We start from the raw sequence: 23333 nt of genomic DNA, 5'->3' as shown, positions 1-23333 counted from the left end.
TGAAGGTAGCTGAGATCTCTGGAACAGCCAAGAAAAGCTACCCATGGGGGGAACATGGGCTACAGGAAAAACAGAGATTCTGGGCTAAGAGAAATAGTCACAACTCTGTGACCTGAACCTCTTTCAGTCTAGGTTTCCTTGTAATATAAAATGGGAGTAATGCTGGCATTCTCTACCTTACAGGGGTTTGCTGTGGGGAAAGCCCTTAATCCACCTCAGAGCGTTACAGAAATACAAGTTGTTCTATCATTATTACTGTCATTCTCAAAGATCTCCATCCTGGAAACAGGAAAGAAAGGAGAAGGAGGCAAGTAAGAGGACACCTGTTCAAGGACCAGGAATGGCTGAAAAGTGAGTAGCCCAAGTACAGCAAATACCAGGCAACACTAGACATGAGGGGAGACTGAGCCCTGGGAAGTGAGGTGGGAAAGGAAGCATGGAGTCTGGGCCAGGAAGATTGGGGCAGGGGCAGGTGGGAATGGGAGCAGGAGAGGCGAGAAGGGATTTCCCATACCACTCAAAGGAAGGGAACCAGAGAGCAAAGATGTGGAGGAAAAAGCCTGCTGCAATCAGAGGGGTGCTGTCTCAAGGGCTCCAGAGATTCAGAGCCTGCAGACATTAAATAAGTAATGTCTCTCTACGAAGAGAAAGGCAGAAAAGAGATCTGGCAATTAGGAGATGCTGAAGACATTTCAGAAGGGGCCCCATGGGTGGAACAAAAAACCCCTGGGAACAATCTCTGGAGCTGAGCACCAGGTCCCCTATGGAGAAGGAATTGAACAAGGGCACCAGTGTATTTTCTCTTGAAAGAGAGGCTGCCAACTTTCTAGGAGAGAAGAGTAAAGCAATGGGGATATCCCTCCCTACAACCCCATCAAAGCAGTGCCAAAGCAGAGAGTTCATAGGAGCCTTAAATCTTAGAAAGGACTGAGAATCAGACTCTGGTTTCCCACCTGAGACACAATGAATCCTCCCTATGATATCCCTGACAAGAGCCCATCCAATCTCTGCTTGGAGTCCTTCAGTAATGGGGAACTCACCACCTCCCAAACTAGGTCATTCCTTTGGAAAGTGCAGTTTTTCATTATGTTAACACAAACATGCATCCCTGAAATCAATCCATTAATCAATCAACCAGAAGTATTTATTAAGCACCTACTATGTGCTGGGAGCTTTAGCTTTCCCCTTGATTCTATTCTCCATTCTGAAGCCACATGAAAGTCTGATCCCTTTGCCCTGTGACAGTCCTTCAGATATGTGAGGACAGCTATCACGGCCCTCCCCCCACGACCTCCCCCCTCCCCCCAACCCCATCATCTCTTTTCTTTTTTTTGGAGGAGGGAAGGCAGGGCAATTGGGCTTAAGTGACTTGCCCAAGGTCACACAGCTAGCAAGTGTGTCAAGTATCTCAGGTCAGATTTGAACTTAGGTCCTCCTGACTCCAGGGCCAATGCTCCACTTGCTGCACCACCTAGCCACCCCTTGTCTTTTATTTTCAGAGTGAAATGCCACCCACTTATAGATTCATGGAATTTAGGGCTTGCAAGGTCCAATCCCCTCTGCTTAAACTAGAGGGGGAGGCTCAGTGACATGCCAAAGGGCTCACAGGCAGAAGGGAATAGAATTGGAATTCAGACTGAAGTCCTGATTCTACATTCAGGGCTCCTTGTACCACATAACCCCCCTCCTTTCATCTGTTCCTCATAAGGTGAGGTTTCCAGGTCCTTCACCATCCCCTGTCAATGTCCTTCGTAAATAGATCCTAAAAGCAAACATGATACTCTAGGTGTGGTCTGACCAGAGAGTTGCTTTGATTCTTGGCATGATGATTTTATCCAGCCCTGTGATTCACTGATGTGAGGGTCCAGCTTGGAGGGTCCTGCTACTGCTGCTGTTAATCAGCCACAAATTAGGGAGTTGCCTGGGACACGGAGGGGGTTAAATGATTGGCTTATGGTCACATGGCCAAGCCAGTAGGTCAGACTTGGACCCAGGCCTTCCTGACTCCCAGACTGGTTCTCTATTGTGTACCCCAGGATCCATCCCATGCTTGTATTAATGCCACCTGAAATCACCCCAGCTAAGGCAACTATGTGGTTAGGCATAGAACACTGGGCAAACATATACAAGCACACACACACCAACACCCTCCTCCCATCCCACAGGCAAGGGAAAGAGGGGTCAGAGCTACCCCCTCACCCCCAATAGGGGCTAGAGATACTGCCCTCCCTCTGCTGGAGCTTACCCCAGCCCTTGCATCTACTCAGGTTCAGAGAGGCATGGGGAACAGCATGAACTCCCCAGCTTTGGCCCAGGGATGTTCCCTCCCAAGTAACAGAATAGGGAAAGAGCCTCTAGGCAGCGGCTGTCACTCTCCTGCTTCCCGCACTTACTTACTGGTAAAGACTTGGAAGAGAGACGGGACAAAAGGCAGAAGCTCTTCATGCTGCTGAGGTGAGGAGATGGCATCCAGAACCCCACCGGGAGCCCAGGGAGCCCACAGAGGTTCTGAGGAAGAGGGATGAAAGTGTGGTTAGAAGAGGGAAGGGAAGGGAGGGAACAAAGGCTGTCTGCACTAGGCTGGGCTGGGCTGGGCTGGGCTGGGCTCTCCCACTTCCCTCCTGTTCTCTCTCTAGGACAAAGCCACCCATTCTTACCCACACCCTCCCATACACTCACGTGGCTACAATAGTCACACACGCGCGCCCGCACGCACACACACACACACACACTCCCTCACACTGGGAGAGCCACACACTTTGTCTCAGTCACTCACAACCCTGTGCTCTCTGGGAGAGCTCACTCTCTTGATGTGCCATGCAGTGGAGGACTTGGTCCCTGTGTCCTCTGGAAACTTGAGTCACTGATGCATATATCTTTTCATCACAGGAGGTCACAGGAGTGTGACCCTCGCATAGAGGCTCCCTCCTGTAATGAAGAGTGCAGATACCTTCAAAGACCTTTCTTGTCCCTGATCCATTCTCCCCCCACCCCCACCCACCCCTCCAGATAACATGGGAGCCTCAGCATTTGACAATTCACTAACACCTCTAGCAGCAGCAGCGGCTTTGCTGACAAGCACACAGGCTCCCAAGGCTCAAAACACAAGCAATGTTATTTAAAAGTGAATGAATGAATGAGCATTGGTTAAGTGCTTACTTACTTTCACCAAGAACCTGCTAAAAGCTGCCATTACCAGTAGATAAAGGGAGTCAGTGCTCTCAAGGACCTCTCACTCTAATTGGGGAGGACAATGCACACAACAAGGGTCGCCTGCAGGGTGGATAGAAAGACCAGAGCCACTAAGGGTGCCAGTGGCAGGGCAAGGCCAAGACCTCCCTAGAACACATCAGGGAGCCCCTCAGGTCTATGGGAAATATCTCCATTTGCACCTCCCAAGTGGTCTCCAACTCCATGGAGGCTCTCTGTGACTCTGCCTCCTCTCCCTCCCAGAACCTGGACACTGGGTCTCCTGATCACATTGGCACTTCCCATTGGGTCCAGAGCTTTAGTGAGACCACCCCACTCTCTCCGCTCCATCCAAGGCAGCTGAGCTGGGTTATTGAAACTACCCAGGCCTGCTTCCTGAAACATCTAGATAAATTGGGGAAGAGGGGGAGAAAGGACAGGAGTACCAGGGAGGAATAAATATTTGGGGACCCTGATAGCACAGAGTAACCAGTCCTTGAAAAGACTAGAGTATAAGAGTACAGAAGATCAGAAATGGATGGAACATTCCAGAGCACCTAGTCCAATCTATCATTTGGCAGATGATGAAACTGAGGCAGAGAAAGGAACTGATTTGCCCAAGGCCACACAGCTATGGAGCAGCAGAGCTGGGATGATGACTCTGCCCCTTAGGACTTTGAAACCTTAAGAACAATGTTTAGACATTCTTGCCCCAAGGAGCTCCCAGGGCTCTGAGGCTTCCCCAGGGATACAGCCCAGTGACCAACTGCTCCTTGAAAGGAGACCCACAGTCATTGTCATTTCCCAAGCTCCCAATGCATGTACCTATTCCCACACCATAAAGGAGCTTCAAAACAATTTATAAAGGCCCAGTACATCCTGCCCTAAGGAAGTGGAACCAGGATCTCATCTTCAGGCTAGAATTCTATGTGGCCGATGCCCTCCAGATTCATGAGGACCTACAATGGCTATTCTGGGCCAATCTTCAACATTCCAATTCCTCCATCTATTTTTTTCAATCTGCCTAAGCTCCCAGCCAGCAGGTATACTTTGGTCCTGGGGACCACATAACCCCAGCATAATGGGGAGAGGGACAAAAGTGATGGCCTGACCCCAGGAGCCTGTGATTATTTTCATAATGGGGCTCTCTTAGGCATATACTAAAGGTTCTTGGCATCTTTGCTCACTGCATGTTGGCTTTGTGATTTTACAGTCTCTCGTCTCTATCCCCTTCTCTTCATTCCCATTGCAGTACGGGTCCACTCACCACGCTTAGTACAGGACCTCATTTCCTTTTGCCTCCACTAATGCTATAGGCTCCTAACTGGTCTTCTGGCTTGGGCTCCACACCCTTCAGCCATCCAGCCCATGTAGCTCCAACACACTTTGCCTTTCTTTTGTCACATGCTTCACTCCTCTTTAGGTACTCCTTAAGCTGGTCCACTTAATTGGTCCCTGGCACCAATGCCCTCTGCCTTCCATCTCCAGCTAGATGACTCTGTTCAGGTGCCAGCACATCATTGGAATCTTGCTTTAGCCTCCTCACCCCATTGTGATCTCTCTCCTGAGACCTCTCAGGGCTCCCATTTCCCACCCCACCCACCTCCCCATGCATTTCAGACATTTAGGTGTGGAATGAGGGAAACAGCTGAGCCTGCCCCTCTATACCCTCCCCAATCAGGAGGACCTTTGGTCACACAGGTTCTGACACAGCACCGTGGAGCTTGGTACTTGGGGATGACACAGCCAATTCTGGATGTCTCCCTTAGTTCCCACCTAGTAACAGAAGTGACTGGGCATTATTCCTGTTTAAAAGAGAACATTTCCCTCTCTCTCCTTTCACTGTCCTGAAAGTATGGCCAGAACAGGAATTCCCTCTCTGTGAAAGTCCTGTAAGGCTTTTCCCAGTCCTGGCAGAGATAGCAACCATTTGCACATAGTCACTAGAGCAGACACTAATGCAGGGGACCCTGAGTCTGGATCTCAAGGCCCTGGCTGCTTCTTTTGCTATTTCTTTGCCTGACTATAGCTGTCTGGACAGCAAGCTGGAGATGCAGACTTCCAACCTTGCAGATAACCCTGTGAGTTCTGGGGGTCAGTAACTTGTGGGTCCTTCAGTCAGTGCTGGCTACATGATGGGAGGTGCCCCTTTAGTTAATATTGCACTTTCTGGAATAAGTTATGATCTACAGGAGTGGTGGCCCATCCATGGCCTGATTTTCCAGAGGAGATGGACCTTGAGAGTAGTGTTCAGACAGCACAGAATAGAGGTGAAGGTGAAATGCCTATTTATTCAACAATTCCAGCCAAGTGCTTCAGAGATTAATGCTTTACATGTCATCCTCCCAGGAAAGGATAAGAGAAGTTCTAGGCAACTGGTTCATGCTGAAGTCTTTGTCAATGCATGACTGTGACTGTTTTGTGTCTGAAGCATTTCTTTTGGTGTGGAGGAAATAAATAGCTGTGCTATACCTTATCTATATAGTACATTAAGGGCATTTCTAATCCTCTTCTTGAGGAGAACCTAGATATGAACCAAGCTTTCAGAAATTCTCCCCAAGACCTCGGATAGGGGTATAAAGAAACCTAGAGTATGAGCAAAAGAACATGACCCCTTCCTTGAGGTGCCTGACTCCCTTAGGACTGAAACCAGCCTACCAGTGTGTCCAGACCTTTCCTTTAATGGAAGAAAGCATGTACCCCAGCTTTTTCAGATCCAGCAGTGGTTCTGTGTTGTTGCATGTGGCCCCATGGTACCAGACTGTAGATTCTTGAAGAAGACAGACCAGTAGATTTATTCTGTCTGTCCCCACGGCTTGGCCCAAGGCTTTGTATCTACCTAAGCGAATATCAGTAGGTCCATCTGTGATTTCATCAGATGATCACAAGGGATCAATGACTTATTGGTAGGCAAGTGTTAGGTAGGAATTACCCTGAGGCCTAATGTAACTTGCCCAAGATCACACAGTCGTTAAGTGTCTAAGGATGTGTGGTTGCCCCCTGCCAAGACTTCCCTTCTCAAGGCTAAACATTCCCATTTACTGTAAAAGGATCTCCTATGACAGAACCTTGAGGTGCTCCCCTGCCATGACTGCCCTCCTCTGGACACTCCCTAGCTTCTCTAGAACACAAAACCCCAGATGATGTTTGACCAGGGCAAAGTCCAGAGGACAGTCACCTTCCCATTCCTGGAAGCCAGGCCTCTCAGGGCAGAACACATTCAGAGTAGGGTTTTTGTCTGCCAGGGGTTACTGCTACCTCAGCTGGAGCTTGCATTCCACTCAAACCCTGAGATCTTTTTCAGACAAACTGCTGGCTAACCAGAGGGATGCACGATCCAAAAGGAAGAGCAGTTATTACATTTCTGGCTGTGTTTTTTAAAAGCAGAAACAGTTGGTGCTGCATGATTTGTGTTTTGATTTTATTTAATTTTGTTTATCTTTTGTTGCATTTTAAGTTCTGAATTGTCTCCCTCCCTCCCCAGCTCCACTAGAGAAGGCCACTATTTGATATATATATATATATATAAAACCATACTATCAATACTTTTGCTTATCAGTTCTTTCTCTGGAAGTGGATAGCATCTTTCTTCATAAGTCCTGAATATTTCTAATACTCAGCATAGCTTGTTGTTGTTCATTTATTCAGTCCTGTCCAACTCTTTGTGACCCCATGGACCATGATACTCCAGGTCCTTCTATCCTCCACTATCTCTCAAAGTCTAGAATAGCTTAGTCATTTACAGTTATTCTTCTAATAATATTGCTGTTACTGTATACAGTGTTCTCTTGGTTCTGCTCATTTCACTCAGCATCAGTTCATACAAGTCTTTCCATGTTTTTCTAAAATCGACCAGCTCATAATTTCTTTTTAAAAAAACTAATTAATTTATTTTTAGTTTTCAACATTAACTTCCATAAGATTTTGAGTTCTAAATTTCGTTCCCCTCTCTCGCCTCCCCAAGACGGTATGCAATCTGATAAAGGCTCTACATATACATTCATATTAAACATATTTTCATATTAGTCATGTTAGAAAGAAGAATTAGAACTACCGGGAAGAACCACAAGAAAGAAGAAACAAAAAAAAGAGAGCAAGTAGTATGCTTTAATCTGCATTCAGACTCCATAGTTCCTTTTGTGGATGCGAATGGTATTTTCCATCATGAGTCTTTTGGAATTGTCTTAGATCCTTGCACTGCTGAGAAGAGCTAAGTCTATCAAAGTCAGTCATCACACAATGTTGCTGTTATGTGTACAATGTTCTCCTGGTTCTGCTCACTTAACTCAGCATTGGTTCATGTAAATCCAGGTTTTTCTGAAGTCTGTCTGCTCATCATTTCTTATGTATTCCATTACATTCATATACTACAACTTGTTCAGCCCTTACTCGATTGATGGGCATCCCTCAATTTCCAATTCTTGGCCACCACAAAAAGAGCTGCTATGAATATTTTTGTACATATGGGTCCTTTTTCCATTTTTATCATCTCTTTGGGATGCAAACCTAGAAGGGGAATTGCTGGGTCCAGCTCATCATCTTTTTTTTTTTTACAGCACAGTAGTATTCTATCACAATCATATACTACAACTTGTTTAGCCATTCTTCAATTGATGGACATACCCTCAATTTTCAGTTCTTTGCCACCACAAGGAGCATTTTAGATATTTTAGAACATTTGGAGCAGGCGTGACAAACCTGCAGCCTTAAGGCCACATGTGGCCTTCTAGGTCCTGAAGTGTGGCCTTTTGACTGAATCCAAATTTTAAAGAACAAATGCTTTTATTTTCATTAATACATTTTGTTCATCTTTTATATTTTTATTTTATTTTTAAAATGAATGTATTTAAAATACCAAAGAATAAAATGTTTCAACAAAATAATCCTCTCAGATTGACCGGCACAACTAGAACATTAGTAAGTCATAAGAACTAAATTGACAGCTGCTATGCTTATGATGATTTAATTGTAACTTCCCCTGCCTGACTGGTGCCACTACTGCATGAGGCTGGTTGGCGAGAGTTTATGGGGTTTGAGTATGCAAGTATGTTATCAGCTTTTGACAAAAGTGCACTGTTTCTGTTTGAAGTGGAATTTGTGAACAGTTGCACAGCTTGACAGTATTTTTTAATTTTTTTAATGTTTTTTTTGACCGTCATGTCAAAGAAGACCAAGAGAACACTGAAGAAAGAAAACAGATTTTTAATGAGGATTGGGAACTGCAATATTATCTTGTTTCTGCTAAAGATAAGATGATTTTCTTGCTTCGTGATACTGCAATATCAACATTAAAGAAATTAAATGCTCATCAGCATTCATAAGGACCACAAATATTTTAAATTAGAGGGAGAGGCACTAAAGGTAAGCAAAAGCAAAGACAATTCCTTCAAGCAGCAATAAGACCTGGAAACAATGCTACTGAAGCAACTTATAAAGTAGCTTATGTACTCAGGGGAAAAAGGGAAGCCATTAAGTGATGTAGAAATTGTGAAAGAATGCATTGTTGAAGTCGTAGGATGCTTAGACTCCTATAACATTTCAATGTACAATGAATGTATATAAAATACCAAAGAATAAAATAAGTTTCCATGAAATAACCAGCGCAACTGACCAGCACAATTAGAACATTAGTAAGCCATAATGCCTCTTTCAAGGAGAACCATAACTGATCAGCAGCATGAATTAGCCTTTAATTTTAAAAATCCAATTTCATGCAATACTTCAAAAGGAAAATTTATATTATTCAATTGCTTTGGATGAATCAACTGATACTACTGACTCAGCGCAGGTTTTATACTTCATTCAGGTCATAACAGAAGATTTTCTTTGCTACAAAGACTCATTTTGGGCACTCTTGTGGACAGAATACAGGGAATAGATATCTTCATCAACTTTCAAGATAAATGTAGTGAAGTTGACCTGAGTTTGGTAAATTTAGTGAGTGTGTACAGACAGTGCAACTTCCATGACAGGAAAACATGAAGGGTTTGTTGCACAGATAAGAAAAGTATTAACAGATCTGGATGCACTCTTTTATTTCACTGTATCTTGCATCAGCAAAATCTTCATCAGCTTCTATTGTAAGGGACACTTTGTAACAAGTTATAAGTATTGTTAATGATATTCATGCAAATGCAACTTGGCATCGTCAGTTTCATAACATGCTAAATTCTAAAGTGTGCTGGTTATCACAGGGACAGGTGTCAGTCAAAATTTTATCCTTAGAGAACAGACAGTTAAATTTTATGAAGAACAGAATCAGCAATATGAATTATTGAAAGGAGATTTCTATAGGATGCTGCATTTCTGTGTGATATCATTTCAATCAAAATGACTTGAATATTTCTTTGCAAGGTAAAACTAAGTTTATATATGATATGTAGCAAAAAAATCCAAGCATTTCAGAAAGAAGCTATCCTTTTTCAAAATACTTCACAAAGAAATTTCAGCTGAACATTTTCCCCAGTCAGCACAGGTCACTGATGAGCAGGATGATATATGCAAATCATTTGAAGAATACACAGATGTTATAGACCTATTAATTAGAGAATACAATGAAAGGTTCACTGACTTTGAAAATCATGACATCACATTCAAACTAGCACTTCAGCCTCACCTAGTTGATATCACCAAGGTACCTAAAGAACTACAGATAGAATTGATTGAGCTCTCAGTGGATGACATTTTAAAGTCATTGTTTGATGCTAAGAAAGATCCAATTGAAATATGGAAAAATGCAGTAGAATACTCACATCTTTGGTAATATGCCAGAAAAATGCTTTCTTGCTTTTCAATCATTTATTGCTGCGAATCTACATTCTCCTACTTAACTCAAATCAAGACACTCTTAAGGTCACAAATGACTGATACGGATCTAGAGGATTAACTGAAACTGTGGACCTCCATGCTGCAACCAGATATTCAAATGCTTTCCTACAAAAAGCACACACAACAAAGTCATTAAAAGGTTGGTTAACTTTAAAATTAACAAATAGTTTTCATTTTTTGAAATTATTAAGTATATAGATTTTTACAAAATAATGTACATTTTAAGTACATCTAATTGAAATTTCTTTAATGCAGCCTTATTTGAATACAGCTAAATATTAATGCGGCCTTCCCACAGGAAAAGGTTCCCTACCCCTGATATGGGGTCTTTTCCGTTTTCTCTGATCACCTTGGGAAACAGACTTAGTGCTTATTGCTGGATCAAAAGGTATATACTGTTTTATAGCTCTTTGGGCATAATTCCAGCTTGCTCTCCAAAATGGATGGATCAGTTCATAACTCCACCAATAGTGTATTAGTGTCCCAATTTTTCCACGTCCCCTCCAACATCTGTCATTTTCCCGTTCTATCATTTTAGCCAATCTGATAGGTGTGAGATATCTCAAAGTTGTTTTAATTTGTATTTCTCTATTCAATAATGATTTAGAGCATTTTATATGACTATATATAGCTTTGATTTCTTTATCCAAAAATTGCCTGTGCATAACTTTTGACCTTTTATCAACTGGGAAATGACTTCTATTCTTATGCCTGAGAGTGGCCTGGGCTAGTGCCACTGGAGAAATAGCCCCCTCCATTCTGCTCATCACTTAACCTGAGACAGGAACACATAGCCCAAGTTGATGCCTGCTGGCCACACTGGCTTGTCCACTTTAGCATCTTACTAGGTATTCTGTGGCCCTTCTTCCCAGTTCTGAACTGAAGGGAGTGATGGGTACATTGTGGGACAATACAGGAAGGGGAGGGATAGATCTCAAATTCTGAACAGGTTTCTAGTCAGGCTAAGCTGTCCAAACTGCACCAAGCTGTCTAAAATGAGACACCCCTGAGTCTCTTAGGCAGATAACTTGGGAATGTCCTCTCCCCTTTCAGGGGAAGGAGCTTCTTGGTAAGCATCTGGGGGAGCTCTGACCACCAGGCTCAGTGTCCTAGTGCCACCCTCAAGAGTTTGGGGGTGGGGAAGAAGCTAAGAATCACCTCTCCTCCCCTATCAAGAATTTAGTTTTCCAACTGCATTCAATTGGTCAGAGCACACATAGGGATATATGGATCTTAGAAGCAATACCTAATTACCTGCAAGACCTGCCACCACCCACACACTCACCTGGGTCTTTCCTCACAGGTACACAGGGCCTAGGGAACTCTTTTTGATGAGGAGACTTCGTGAAGGTCCTCTGAGTCTCCAGCCCCAGGTCCATTAGATCGTGATGATGAATTGGGTTCCTGAAGTAATGCTGTTCTCTGGATTTGGGGGTGGGGCAATCTGTCAGGTCTAGATGCTCAGGAATTATAGAGATGGAACATCATCAAAAGGGAATATCTGGGTTGATATTGGGCTCATGACAGACTCTGGATGACCCTGTGGGGCTAGGGAGAGGAGTGGGGAAGGGCATGGTATTTGGGGAACATAAGTTCAGGTTGGGATCAAGGGTAACAGGCCAATGATACTCAGAGTGCCCAAGGCTGGCTGGGCTGGAGTAAAAGATATGGGACATTGGGGAGATTCACATAAGGTAAGAGTTTCAAAATGAGGCCAATATACTGGTCTACTTTACAAGTCTATGAGGAAGGGAGACTGACAGGGGAGGGTCTTGACTACAGAAGAGGCCTCATTCCCTTCTCAGAGTCAAAGTTAAGGCAGCAGCATCAAAACAATCCTATCTTCTGTGGTCCTGAATTTAAAGGAAAGTGTGTGTGTGTGTGTGTGTGTGTGTGTGTGTGTGTGTGTGTGTGTGTGAAGGAATGAATGTCTGTTGATCCATAAGACAGTTGTCTTTATGTTGTGCTCTCTTCCCTGAACTCCTAGTCATTGTAATCATGGCTTAGAAATTGTCTGGTTGGGCAACCTCTAATCTCACTCTGTCTCTATCCTTTGCCCAATCGATGCTGGGTGACCTCTTAGGGATTCTGGGTAGTTTGACAGGAGCCTGAGCCAGAGGATGCAAGGCCAGATCCTGGGAGCTACCTGATCCTTTCTATGAATTCCCATTTGATTTTCTGTCTGTTTGAAGAAGGTTCTAGTTTAAGGAATTTCTCTCAATTCCTCTTCCTTTAATCTATCTTCTGGGACCACTGGCCATTCTGTTCTAAAAGGAACACTTTTATTATTTTCTATTTACATTGTTGTTTGTAATTATTTTTATAAAGGCATTATTTTTTATTGCCTACTCATACATGTTTCCCGGAAATTCCACTTACTTTGGGTAGCCTAAAGAAAGAAAAGTTTGTCTCCCTCCCTACCAAAGCGAATGAAGCCCTGAGCAACTGAGTAAGACTGTAGGGCAGCACCACAGTGCTGTCATGCTTCTATCTGTCTGCCTATTTGCCTTTCTCTTCCTGTCAGTACATCTATTATTACATCTGGGTTTTTATTCTCTGGTTTCTGACCTGAGAAAGGGTCTTGGTCTATCTCACGGACACAGGGTTACCTGCTTCCTACCACTGACAAAGATGACTTGGCTGGCAACCTGCTCATGACTTCTTACCCAGGTGCTGCTATGCTATTGGCTTAAAATAGTGATGCTGTCACATTCAGCTTCCTTTTGCTAAGTCAAAAGGAACCCAAGAAAGAAAACTCTAAAGGAAGACACTCCAGAATTTCTTTAAAAAATATTTGCAGTTCCAATTTCTGTCCCCCCTCCTCCACCCATTAAGAGGACAAAAAATTTAATACACATTATAGATATTAAGATACCCTGCATTAGCCGTATTAATGAAAAAAGCAAGAAAAAGAAAATAAAAATCGGAATTCATCAGTTCTCTCTTTGGAGACAGAGAGCATCTTTTAAATCATAAGTCCTTTTAGAATTGTTGTGGCTAACTGTTGATCAGATTATCTAAACTTTAAGCAGTTGATGATTGTTACAATATTGTGTTATTATGTATATTGTTCTGGTTCTGATCACTTCTCTTTGCATCAGTTCATTCAGTTGACCCAGGTTTTTTATAAAACCATTCCATTCATTGTTTCTTATAGCACAATAGCATTCTACCACATTCATATACAGTTGATGGCTGGGGACAGAGGGATGGGCTTGGTAAGCACCTCCTAGGTTTGTAACACAAAAAGACCCAATATAAATATTTTTGTACATATTTTCCTGAGTGTCTTAAAACAAATCACTTGGAAATGTCCTCCCCCTCAGTGGAGAGAGTTTCTTGGCAAGACTGCAGGCAGGATACCACCCTGGCCCCTGAGGCAGAACTGGCACTAGCGACCCATTGGCTGAAGAATCAAGAAGGAAATTTTTGTCTTTCATCCTATGGAAGGAGGTTAGTGAGCAAGGGACCCTAATGAGCAATCTCCACCCTCCTGGGTTAACTTTGGTTAGTTGTTTTTTTAGGAGGTACATTACATCCCCAAAACTCTCTTCTTTTATATAAGAATTCCTCATGTCCTTTTTCTGACAGGGACATTTCAACACCTGGAACAGGGGAGACAAAATTAAGTTCTCAAAAAATTTAGTCAAAGGTTTTCTCTTATTAAAGAGTGCAGAAAACCCCTCCAGGCCCACCTGGCCAAATGACTGACATTTCAGGGCCAAAGAGCCCTGTCTCCCTCCAGCAGGGCAGGGTGAATAGGAAGGAGCCCTTAACTTCTGTTCCCAGGTAGATCATGGCAGGGGTCTGATCCCCGGAAATCAGTTAAAAGAGAGATCCTCTTCCCAGCATTTTCCTGCCATCGTTGCATGACCAGAAGCTTGGTCCTGGATGTCTCCTTTTTCACCTCCTCAAGTTTCTCCTGGGCCCCCAGGAGGGCCTTCTTGGGCCCTGGGCCTGGCATTCCCCCTTGGCCAGGCTCTCCAGATCCCCTGGCCCCAAGGGAACAGCTCTCAGAGACCAACCTTGAGCCACCTGGGCCATCAGGGACAGGCCAGGAAAGTGGCCTGGTCTAGAGGGTCTGTCCCAGTGTAAGAGGATCAAGTTCTCAGAACCCTTGGCATGTAGCCCATTCGAGGCTTTTCCTTCCCTTGGGCAGTGGGCTGCATTTCTGGTGGCACAAAGGAAAGGGGTTCTGCTCTTTGCTTGTGGAACCTCAATAATTAGCTTGCTTGGTTCTCCATTGCCTCCCCTCACCCTTCTGCTCCTGTGGCAGTCTCCCCCACCTCACTTCCCCAATGACCCTTCCCCACACAAGGGCCAGGCCCAGGGAGTCTAAACAAAAGAAGACTCCCTGGAACCTGCAGCCAATTGTGAAGGGCTGGGGGCACACCCAGCCCCACTTAGAGCAGAGAAGCAGGGCACATGTCACATGACACCCCCAGGAGGGAGCTATGGGGGAGGCAGGGACTTGGGCAAGGAGGCCAGTCCCAGAGGTGGGCGTGCCCCGGGAGAGACAAGCCAATGAGGAGAGGCCAGCACCGCCAGGGCCTGGCCATAGGCTCCAAAGGGAGTAGAAAGCCCCTGGAAGGAGCTCCTGGCTCTTCCCCCCCTGCTGTGCACACAGCCTCTCACACCCATAGCTCCCCCCCCCAAGCCACCACCCTGGCCCCAGGGAAGCCAAAGGCTAGGCCTCCCTCCCTCCTTCCAGTGACAGGGAGCTCACCACCTCCTCGTGGGGTGGCCCAAAGTACAGGAGCTCAGATGCACAGGTAGAAGCTGAGGCAACCCAGAAAGGGGAAGGAATCTGCCCATGGGCCCAGCTGGGAAGGGGGTAGGGTGGGGTAGGGTCCCATCCCTCTGGTCTAATGCTTCTACCACCACAGCACACTGCCTCTGGCCAAAGGACCTCACAGGGTCATCCACAGAGGCACAGTCAGAAGAGGCCCCAGAGCTGATGGCCAACCCCTACCTTGGAAACTGAGGCAGAGAAAGGTGGGGTGGGGCATGGACTCCTTCCCCAAGGTCACAGAGCTAGCAGGGGTCAGGAGCCAGATGGGACCCTAGGTCTTTCTCTGCCTCTAAGTCCAGCCCTCTGTCCACTGCCCCAGCTCTGTCTCCACTGCCCAGATAGTCATCTGATGCACTGGTCAGAGTGACCAATGGGCGCCCTTCAGAGTCAACCTCAATGCCTCCTTACAAGAGGCAATGCCATGGGGAGGCCAGAGCTGGAGTGGGGGGAGCTGGAGCCATGTCTTGGCTCCAAAAATCCCTGCATATGGGGCTAGGAGAAGGACTTTGGGGAGAAATCAGATGACAGTCATTGGGTGTATGATGAGTCAGTCCCACAGGTGTCCCTGACTACTAGCCTTGGGGGATGGAAAGGGCTAGAAAGGGGGCAGCTAGCTAGGATTGGGGAAAAACCTCCCAGCTTCTGAGTAGGAAGTCCTCTTCAGTCTTCCTCCTGCCCCCAAGGAAAAGGATCCCCCTCTGTGTTCTCCCAAAGATCCCATGTGCAGGCTTCAAAGTGGTAAGGGAACCCATCTCAGATAAAAAGGCAGGCCAGGGAACTGGTTATGATTCCCAAAATGCATCCCCCACCCTGGCCACCCCACCACAATTGGTAGAACAGGAACTCAGGCCAGCAGAGTCAACATCTCATGAGGAAATGGAAGACCAGGGAGCACCAGGGATGTGAATCATTGTGGGACTCAGCCTGGATCATCAAGCTTACTCAGGTCCTCTGATGGGCACCTCCTGGCTTTGTCCCCTGCCCTATAGCTGAAGCACTAGCAAGTCACTCACTGATGGGCTCAGACCAGCCTCCTCCTGACTCAGCCATCCCAACCTCCCAGAGGCTCCACTGTGACCTGACTTCCCCAGCATGTCTTTAGTAGTGATGGGATGCTTGAGTGCCTGTGCTTGGATCCCAATTCCAAAATCACATCCAGTTTCAAAATCACATCTCTCCCTGGCTACAAAATACTGTCCCTAGGAGTTTCTCTCTAGCAAAACAGGACAGTATGCCCTAGCAAAACACTTATGTCTCTTCCTGATACAGTGGCCAGCTGTACCTATAGAATTTATTAGTTTGAACCAGCTGTGTACTGGCTGAACAGGCTGTGTACTGGGTCATAGAGATATTTACTACTCACTGACTTATGCATGCTAGACCTAGACCTAGACACACACACACACACACACACACACACACACACACACACACACACACTCCTTTACATTTATCTTGTCTAACAAGAAATTGATGAAAGCAGCCTGGGTATTTTCCAGTCAGCCCTGACCATTAGTTGACTTAGTGACATTTCAGGCCTAAAACCACACCTCCATGAAGTCACCCCTTGGGCTATTTCCCAGTGAACTTTGGGTAAGATACCTGCAGAGTAGATACAAAAAGGGCATGTTCCTTTAAGAACTGACCACTCTTTAACCACTCCCTGATACTGCCCTGAATCACCTAATTAACATATTTGGTACATGTTTTACTAAAGTTTATCCTATATAAACTTTACCTGCACCCCTGTAAGGTTGCAGGTTCGCTAAGAACTCTTGCCCACTGAAAAGCATAATAAATCTTTGCCACCTTGACTTAAAGAATACTTGAGATCCTGAATTCATTCCAGACAGCCTTGACCCTCTCCAGTACTGTGGTCCTTGAGGGGCACCCCCCATCAATGACCCTGTCTGGGAACTCCAGTCTTGGGGTTCCTGGACTCCGTCCCAACCTCAACAGTAGGGCTGGTATAGCACAAGGAGAAAGCCAGCAGGAACCAAAACCAGAAGCTCCCCTCATTGCCTGGGCCTGGCTTTCCTCATTCTTTCTTGGCTTTTCTTACCCCCAAATGAAAGGGAATGAACAAAACCGAACAGCAGGCTCCCCCTCCCTCCTTCAGGGGCACAGTGCTAAAGGTGCGAGACCAGGCACCTGGAGAACTGGGAAAAGGTCCACAGCTCCAAAGCTTCTCAGCCAGGGAGTGGGGTGGGCACCCAAGAACAGGAGGAAGCACCTGAGCAGGACTCTCTGCAGCCAAGAGTGGTGTCATGCCCTGCCGAGTTACCCAAAGGCATTGGAAGGGTATGTTGGTACAGGTTCGGGTAGCCAAGGGACAGGGAGGTGAGAGAGAAGGGAGGTGATGCCCAGACTGGATCCTCTCTGGGGAACCTTTCTGGGGATTGCCATCTGCTTTTACTCTTAGGAGAAATTGTGTGGTTTCCTTTGTTTGTGTCCTGCTGGAGACACAGCCTGACTGTATGTTCTAGGAGAACATAAGGCCAAAGTGGGGGAATCTACCAGACTGTGTTTGACTGTAGAAAGTGTGAAGGAAGCAGGGATCTGGCCTGGGCTGAGTGTAACAGAAAGTGTTTGGAGTCAGGACTAGGTTCCCTGCCCTTCCTCCTCTATGCTGTGGTTCAGATGGTTGGTTGAGAGCAGAGATTCTCTACTTTTTCAGGCCTCAAAACCCTTGGCTTTTCAGTAAACCTTCCCATCCCCCTTAATCAGTGAGAAATGCAATAAATTCTACTGCATATAGAGATCAACTTTCCTTCTCCATGGATACACATTTCAATACATTTGTAACTTCATTGATGGGATAATATCATTATTTGCTAAATATTCTGTGAATCCCCTTGACAAGTTCCTCCTTCTCTCCAAGGGTGTCCTCCACTTTAAATCTATGAACTTCCAATTCTCCTTCCCTACTCTCCCCTAAAGACTCTCTGGAGGTCACTGCCTCATTCATTAAGCCAGGGCTGAACTGCCAGGCTACCTGGGACCAGCCCTGCTGCTACCCCCCACCTGAACCACTATGCTTGCAGCCTCCCTGCCTAACCTGACTGACCTCTGAGCCTCAGTCCTGGAGGGAACCATGGTTAGATCTGAGCTCATGTAGGGGAGGGCCTTCCCTCCAGGACCCCAACATTCCCCTCCCCAGGGCAGTTCCTGGCTAAGGTTTCCAATGTAGATGAATCCTCATTTATATCGACATTATTTAAGCCTATTTACCTCTTTCTCCACTCCCTGAAGTGACAGATAGCTACCATGTAATGGACAGAACACTGGGGTTGAATCAGAGGGCCTGGTTTGGAATCCTGGTTCTTACTTTCTAAGGTTATAGTAACCTGGGTCACCATGACAATACACTGGACCTCTTTGGGGTTCCAGACCCACCTCTGACATTCCTTTCAGGACTAGGTCCTTGGATGGATCCCTGTGGAAAGGCTGCCCTGATACCCAGAGATGCCACTTCTAGCCCTCTATGATGGAGGGAGGGAAGGGAGGATTGAGAAGCTTTGAAGACTCTCTCTAGTTGGGAGGAGGGAGGGGGATCAGGCTGAAATCACTGCTCTCCCTCCATGAGGCAGCTGCCCCAACGGGAAGAGGCTGCCTTAAGGGAAAAGGACTGAGTTCTCCAGCACTGGCTGGATGCCCACGAGTCCTCAGTGCTGTCCAGGGGATTGGCGCTCAGGCCTGGGCAGAAACGAGGCATCTGCAGTCCCCTCCAACTCTGGGGGTCTGTGATTGGAAGATTCCATGATTCTAGCACTGAAGCACAGGCAGCTGAAGCTCCTAATTGCCCTCCCAGCCCCTCCCCCTCCCTAAAGGGCCCACCAGCCTGGGCTGCCACTCACAGGGATTAACTTGCCCAGACCCTCCTCCTCTGCTGATTTCAAGCCTTTCCCCAAGGCTGCTCCCGCTGCTTCTCTCAATCAGACCAGGCAATTTTCTCTTTCCAGAGACTCTCAACTGAACTTTATGCTCCCTGCCTGGCCCTGGTTCACACAGGAGCAGCTTTGTGGGCACCTTTGCTGTCTAGGCTCCTTCACACAATCCTCTCTCAGTGCAAACTTTAGCATATCTAAACCAGCATGTAAATACTGATTCTCATGCCCCAGACAGACTGGGGGACTCTGGAACCAACCTAGATTTGGATTGGGATATTTCTGGCCACATTGATGACTTGAGAGACACCAGAAACCTTCTTCCCTTCCCAACAAAAATAATGTAGTCTCTATCCATCTGGGAGTGGGGAGACATAGAGCAGGTGGGAGAGTGAACTTACATGGTTAGAAAAGGGTAGGATCATAATTTTTAAAGCTGGAAGGGACCTTAGAGACCAGTGAGTCCAAGCCCCTTCTCATTTTGTAGATAAGGAATCTGAGGCACAGAGAGGTTAAGTGCCTTCCCTAGGGTCACACAGCTAGCACCTGTGTGTGGCAGGATTTGAATTCAGGTCTTCTTGAATTCATATCCAGCACTCTATCTACTATATCGGGCCCCTATTAGAACATTTCTCCCCCTGGAAGAAGTATTTACCCTATATTCAAATGACACAATTATGCATTTAGCATTGTCAAAGAACTGGGGTAGGGGAGCTTCTCAGGGCCCATAGAATACAGGTGACTTTGGAGGAAGAGATGTTCAAAGTATGCCTTTCAGGACAGTGAGACCCTAGGCACCCTGGGGGCATCCAAAGGGGATACAATAGAGAGGGAAGTATCTGGGAAAAGAGATGTGCTTAAAGGAATGTTGCAACAGACCAAAGGTAAACTTCAATAAGTTAAAATTGTTTCTAATCATAGAACAGAGGATGTCAAAACAGAGGTGCTGTAAAAGAGTGTTAGAACATGGAATGTTAGAATTGAGAGCACCTTGAATGTCAGAGCTAGGGAGATCCTTAAAATATACAATATTAGAGAAACAAGAGGCTTTAGAGCAAAGAGAATCCCAACCCAAGAGGCAGTGAGCACACAGAATGTGGAATGTTAGACTGGGGAGGGAGCTGAGAACAGGGAATGGATCGAAGAGACCATAGAAGAGAGTAAGTCAGAGCTGGAAACGTCCCTAGAACACAGAATATGTAACGTTAGAGCTGGAAGAGAACAGAAAATACAAAAACACAGAATATAAGAGCTGGAAAGGACAATAAAACTTCAAATGTGAGAACTTGAAGGGACGTTAAAAATAACTGAGCATAAACAGCTCATTTGACAGACAAGGAAACTGAGGCACAAGGAGAGGAGGTGACTGGTTCAGTTCTTCCAGCGACAAATTCTTGGTGATCTGGAGATGACATGTTAGGTCCTAATGGCTACTCTGGGACTCTTTTTTTCCAAAGTGTTTGGGTCAGACATCAGCACCTCCTTTATAAAGTGGTGACCATGGCATCTCCTTCCCTGGAGCACTTTCAAGGGAGCTAGTCCTACTGTCTCTTTCTTGAAGTTATTTTTATTTCTCTCTTCCACTTTCCCCCCATTTTTCTCATAGTCTTTCCAGCCAGTTAATGATCGTAATGGAGTCCTGATCCCTAAATGGCAATCTCAGTAGGACCCTGGTATCCGAGTGACAGTCTTCATGGAAGTTGCCTCTTGGAAGAATCTGCAGCAGCCTCTTATGGAGATGACAAGGAATTTGAGACTGGAAGAACAAACCTCTTCCCCTCCCTCATAATCCCAACCACTGCAGAATTCCCAAGGTTGGTGTTGGCCATGGGTAGTCAGACTCAACAGGGGACCTACAGTTAGGTGTCAGGCATACACTGAGACTTTTACTTAACTACCTGGCCCAAATGAAAACCACCAATCAAATCCCAGGTCCCAGGTGAGCCCACCACTTGGGTTCTAGGACCCCACTGAGACCACCGAGCTCAGGTCTGTCTGTCTTGGGGACTATTTTAACTGAGTGCTCTGAAAGGGTAGAGAAAGGATGGATCTCTTGCCTTCCCCAGCCTGAATGTGAGGAATAATGTGCCTTGATACTCATTTGTAAAATTGGAATTGTTTTCTTTTTTCCTACAAAGTTCATCATTGAAATAAAGAAATTTTGGAAGTAAAAAAAAGAGCCCCAGCCAAATTATCCAATAGATTCCAAACCTCCAACCAGACCATCAATAAAATCCCAGACCCCTAAAGAGACCACCAGCCAAGTCCCACCTGCCCTGTGAGAACACCAACTAGTTAATAGGATCTCAGCAAGGTCACAACTATCTTTTTCCTCAAACTTATCCCTCTCTCCACTTGCTTATTTCCTTTGAGGGAATCCACACTAGAAATATAACTTTTATTTTACTTGACTGTCTTCAATGAACAAGTATTAATTTTCTCTCCCTTCTAGGTCCATTCCTTCCTTCCTGCACAGAAGAAAGAAAATCAAAAACAAAACTCTGGTAACAAATATGCCTAGTTAAGCAAACAAAATTCCCACAAAAGTCTGAGCAAACTTCAAACAGCACATGCTGCTGAAACCTCCAGCCAAGGAATTATCTGTAGGATAAAGATTTTATGGGGGTATACCAAGAGAAGGTCAAAATGGTTACATGATTTAGACACAAAGGGTGATACCATAAGCAAATCAGAAGATCAAAGAATAGTTTACCTTTCAGATTTATAGGGAAGGGAAGAATTTGTTACCAAATAAGGGCAAAGAACATTACAAGATAGAAAACAGATCCCTTTGATTATATTAAAAAGTTTTGAACAACAAAATCAATGCCACCAAGATTAGAAGGAAAGCAGAAAGCTGGGAAATAATTTTTACAGCAAGTGTCTCTGATAACGGCCTCATTTCTCAAAGATATACAGAACTGAGTCAAATTTATAAGAACAGAAGTAATTCCCCAATTGATAAATGATCAAGTCACATGAACAGGCAGTTCTCAGGTGAAGAAACCAAAGCTATCTATAGTCATGGGAAAAAATGCTCTAAATCACTATTGATAAGAGAAATGCAAATTAAAACAACTCTGAGGTGTCTATCAGATAACCTAGTATGACAGAAAAGATAAATGACAAATACTAAAGAGAATGTGGGAAAATCGGGACACTAATGCACTGTTGGTGGAGCTGAGCCAACCATTTTGGAGAACAATTTGGAACTATGCTCCAAGGGCAACCAAATTGTGTACACTCTTTGACCTAGCAATACTACTACTAGCTCTGTATCCCAAAAAGTTAAAAAAGTAAAAGGACCTACATGTACAAAAATACTTATAGCAGCTCTTTTTGTGGTGGCAAAAAATTGGAAACTGAGGGGATGCCCATCAACTGGGGAATGGCTGAGCAAGGAATAAGTGAAGTGAGCAGAATCAGGAGAATAACGTACACAGTAACAGCAATATGGGAATAATAATGAACTGTGAAAGATTTAATAACTGTGATTAATAAAATGATCCAGCACAACTCCAAAGGACTCATGATGAAACATACTATCCACCTCCAGAGAGAAAACCAATGAACTCAGAATGCAGAGTGAAACATAATTTTTTTCCTTTATTTTCCTTAGGTTTTTTTGGAACATGGCTAATAAAGAAATGTTTTGCATAACTTCATATGTATTATGGATATCATATTGCTTGACTTCTCAGGGCACGAGGGAAGGGTGCAGGGAGGGAGGGAATTTGGAACTGCAAATAAAAAGAAAATTAAAAAAAAAAGAATTCCTTGGTATCAACATTTCCTTTGGGGTAGGAATGTGGGTAGTAGAGAGGCTCTGGACAGCACTGGCTCCAAACACTTTAAAGTTTATAAGCAAGAACCCTGCTAAGTAGCTATAATGCTCACTTTGCAGATGAGGAGACTGAGCCTCAGAAATGTGAAGGGATTTGAACCAGCTCACACAGCTAGGAAGTATCAGAGGTGGAATCTGAACCAAGGTCTCCCCAATCCCCTGGTCTAGCACTCTAGGTATTTACAAAAGAACTACAGAACTGATAGTGGGAAGGGAACTCAGCAGCCATCTAGTCCAACCCAAACAGAAAAAGGAGTCCTGATATAACATCCTTGACAAACGATCATCTAATCTCAGCTGGAAAGGGGAACCCCCACCTCCACAGACAGGCTATCCCCATTTGGAACAGCTTCCATGAATAGGAAATTTTCCTTGAAACTGGGCCTAAATCAGACATTTTTCCTCTTTCCCCCGTGAGGTCCTCTCCCTCTTCCAGCCAGTCCCCACCACCATAACAGCTCACATTTATATAGTGCTTTAAGGTTTACAAGTGTTTTACCCACAAGATCTCATCCAAGCCTCAGGGGTGTAGCCCTGGGGCATGGGGGCATAATTTCCAGCATGGCCTTGGCACCTATAGAGCCCCTGTGGCAGGTGTACTGGTGGCAGAAGGCCAGTGGTCCCTGTGAAAACACAGTGATAATGTCCCTATCAAGGATAATAATTCCCATAACGAAGCTTCTCTTTGGAAGACTGAACTTCCTCAGGGTACATTCCACTCCATTCCATCTGGATCTGTGTGAGGAGGGGTACAGAAAGAGCTGTGGACTGTGATTTTCACCATGAATTTTGG

The sequence above is a fragment of the Trichosurus vulpecula genome, chromosome X (genome assembly GCF_011100635.1).
Source record: "Trichosurus vulpecula isolate mTriVul1 chromosome X, mTriVul1.pri, whole genome shotgun sequence".
In the NCBI taxonomy this organism is placed as follows: domain Eukaryota; kingdom Metazoa; phylum Chordata; class Mammalia; order Diprotodontia; family Phalangeridae; genus Trichosurus; species Trichosurus vulpecula.
The sequence above is the reverse complement of the archived record's forward strand: the minus strand, read 5'-3'. Positions refer to the sequence as shown.